The following is a 1,253-nucleotide window of genomic DNA, read 5'->3' as shown; positions in this document are numbered from 1 at the left end:
ATATAAATTATTAAATAAATAATATAATTATATAAAATATTTTATAAAAAACATTTCAATAATAATTTGGCGGAAGGCGCGCTCCCAGTATATTTCTGGTATAGGGGCGCCTCTGAGTCAGAGCGTCACGTGACCGCCCGGTAGCTCGGCCGTGCGGTGGTGGGGGTCGCGCGCCGGAATCGGCCCGAAATGTGCAAATCCTTGCGACCACTGTTCTAGATCATCCAATTGCAATTAAGTCTGCTGAACGCGACCATTGAAAACACTAATAGGTGAACATAGGAATCACATCAATATTAATACTCAACAACGTTCAGTAATTACTGAACACCGATTAGAACACTCTCATGAGTTTGATTGGAATAATATTAAAATACTTGATGAGGAAAATATGCTAGACAAAAGACTTATCTCGGAAATGATTTATATACATAAACAGAAAAATAGTTTAAACATGCAAACGGATATAGATTTGTTACATAAGAACTATGAATGTTTATTTATCGACCAGTGAGTTTTCCTCTCTTCAATTTTTCTTTACTTTGTTTTAATAGAGAACGGACAGAAATATCATTTGTGTTTAGATGTATTCCGTCATTTCACACAATAACTTCGTATTTTCCAATTTCAACATTATCATGTAAGTTATTAAATTATAATTACTATCACTTGTAATATGTATGAGATTGTTGGATTATTGAATTTCATTATGGTAAATATCTTTTTTAACATGTAATAATTCAAGTATGTATGTTTGTAATTGACGTTCCCAGGAAGAACAATGATATTGTTACGCCTGCTTCGCACGATCTCACTCGCGAGCGCGACGCGCACTTCCGAGCCGCGGAAAGGATTGGACACAGAGGTTAGTTAAAAAGGAACAACGGTCTTTATTGCTGAGGTCGATACAGCTCGTGGATAACACGAGATACGTTGAAACAATAACTCTCGTAAAGCGATGGAGAGAACACGTCCGAAAGCGTCGACGTCTCTCCAAGATCTGCCGAACGTTCTCCATCAACAACGGTGCGTCCCCTTGACAACGCGACACCCGAATCGGCAAGGCGTAGCAGGCGGCGGCGTAACACTGCCCTCCTTTTCAAAAAGATTTGTCGTCCCGACAATCTTCTAATCCCAAGAACTTGCAGAGGCTCTTTCTCAGGGTGTTCTGGATTCCAAACCAGTATCTTGCTCCTTTGCTGCACAGCCGCTTCCTCGGAGCCTGGTCTTCCAGGAATCCGTTCCCCAAAGTG

The sequence above is a fragment of the Trachymyrmex cornetzi genome, unplaced genomic scaffold, assembly GCF_001594075.2.
Source record: "Trachymyrmex cornetzi isolate Tcor2-1 unplaced genomic scaffold, Tcor1.1 scaffold247, whole genome shotgun sequence".
NCBI lineage: Eukaryota > Metazoa > Arthropoda > Insecta > Hymenoptera > Formicidae > Trachymyrmex > Trachymyrmex cornetzi.
Note: the sequence above shows the minus strand (reverse complement) of the source record.